Source organism: Zeugodacus cucurbitae, unplaced genomic scaffold (genome assembly GCF_028554725.1).
Source record: "Zeugodacus cucurbitae isolate PBARC_wt_2022May unplaced genomic scaffold, idZeuCucr1.2 ctg00000237.1, whole genome shotgun sequence".
NCBI lineage: Eukaryota > Metazoa > Arthropoda > Insecta > Diptera > Tephritidae > Zeugodacus > Zeugodacus cucurbitae.
Window position 1 is genome coordinate 1 of NW_026530866.1, and position 2,500 is coordinate 2,500.

Below are 2,500 nucleotides of genomic sequence, written 5' to 3' on the forward strand. Positions count from 1 at the left end.
TAAACTTAGTATCTATATGAAAATTATTTAGTATTTATATGAAAATTTTTTACTTGTATGAATTCATAAACTTAGTATCTATATGAAAATTATTTAGTATTTATATGAAAATTTTTAACTTGTATGAATTCATTAACTTAGTATCTATATGAAAATTATTTAGTATTTATATGAAAATTTTTAACTTGTATGAATTCATTAACTTAGTATCTATATGAAAATTATTTAGTATTTATATGAAAATTATTTACTTGTATGAATTCATAAACTTAGTATCTATATGAAAATTATTTAGTATTTATATGAAAATTTTTAACTTGTATGAATTCATTAACTTAGTATCTATATGAAAATTATTTAGTATTTATATGAAAATTTTTAACTTGTATGAATTCATTAACTTAGTATCTATATGAAAATTATTTAGTATTTATATGAAAATTTTTAACTTGTATGAATTCATTAACTTAGTATCTATATGAAAATTATTTAGTATTTATATGAAAATTATTTACTTGTATGAATTCATAAACTTAGTATCTATATGAAAATTATTTAGTATTTATATGAAAATTTTTTACTTGTATGAATTCATAAACTTAGTATCTATATGAAAATTATTTAGTATTTATATGAAAATTTTTAACTTGTATGAATTCATAAACTTAGTATCTATATGAAAATTATTTAGTATTTATATGAAAATTTTTTACTTGTATGAATTCATAAACTTAGTATCTATATGAAAATTATTTAGTATTTATATGAACATTTTTTACTTGTATGAATTCATAAACTTAGTATCTATATGAAAATTATTTAGTATTTATATGAAAATTTTTAACTTGTATGAATTCATTAACTTAGTATCTATATGAAAATTATTTAGTATTTATATGAAAATTTTTTACTTGTATGAATTCATAAACTTAGTATCTATATGAAAATTATTTAGTATTTATATGAAAATTTTTAACTTGTATGAATTCATTAACTTAGTATCTATATGAAAATTAATTAGTATTTATATGAAATTTATTAAGTATCTATATGAAAATTATTTAGTATTTATATGAAAATTATTTACTTGTATGAATTCATAAACTTAGTATCTATATGAAAATTATTTAGTATTTATATGAAAATTTTTTACTTGTATGAATTCATAAACTTAGTATCTATATGAAAATTATTTAGTATTTATATGAAAATTTTTAACTTGTATGAATTCATTAACTTAGTATCTATATGAAAATTATTTAGTATTTATATGAAAATTTTTAACTTGTATGAATTCATTAACTTAGTATCTATATGAAAATTATTTAGTATTTATATGAAAATTATTTACTTGTATGAATTCATAAACTTAGTATCTATATGAAAATTATTTAGTATTTATATGAAATTTTTTTACTTGTATGAACGTGGTTTCGGCGTTTTGGCTCTTTATATGGGGTTTCGGCTCTTCGCAAATAGGGACAGTAGGAATCTCCTGAATTCCTTTTTGCGCGTCACTAATAAGATGACGATGCATTTGGCTACGTAAATAAAATCATTTTTATGCCCGCCGTTTAACCAAACTTAGTTTTTTTTATATGCAAATATACGTGGTTTCGGCGTTTTGGCTCTTTATATGTGGTTTCGGCTCTTCGCAAATAGGGACAGTAGGAATCTCCTGAATTCCTTTTTGCGCGTCACTAATAAGATGACGATGCATTTGGCTACGTAAATAAAATCATTTTTATGCCCGCCGTTTAACACCAAATTTAGTTTTTTTTATATGCAAATATACGTTTTTTCGGCCTTTTGGCTCTTTATATGTGGTTTCGGCTCTTCGCAAATAGGGACAGTAGGAATCTCCTGAATTCCTTTTTGCGCGTCACTAATAAGATGACGATGCATTTGGCTACGTAAATAAAATCATTTTTATGCCCGCCGTTTAACCAAATTTAGTTTTTTTTATATGCAAATATACGTTTTTTCGGCGTTTTGGCTCTTTATATGTGGTTTCGGCTCTTCGCAAATAGGGACAGTAGGAATCTCCTGAATTCCTTTTTGCGCGTCACTAATAAGATGACGATGCATTTGGCTACGTAAATAAAATCATTTTTATGCCCGCCGTTTAACCAAATTTAGTTTTTTTTATATGCAAATATACGTTTTTTCGGCCTTTTGGCTCTTTATATGTGGTTTCGGCTCTTCGCAAATAGGGACAGTAGGAATCTCCTGAATTCCTTTTTGCGCGTCACTAATAAGATGACGATGCATTTGGCTACGTAAATAAAATCATTTTTATGCCCGCCGTTTAACCAAACTTAGTTTTTATATTATACAATATACCATTATATTAATTTTTGTATATTTCAATTGCTTTTCAGTATATTGTAAAAGTCGTTTGATAACTTTGCGTTCAAAGCTGTATCTTTATGTTAAGGTTCTCTCTAACAACTATTCAATATACCATTATATATTCATTTTTGTATATTTCAATTGTTTT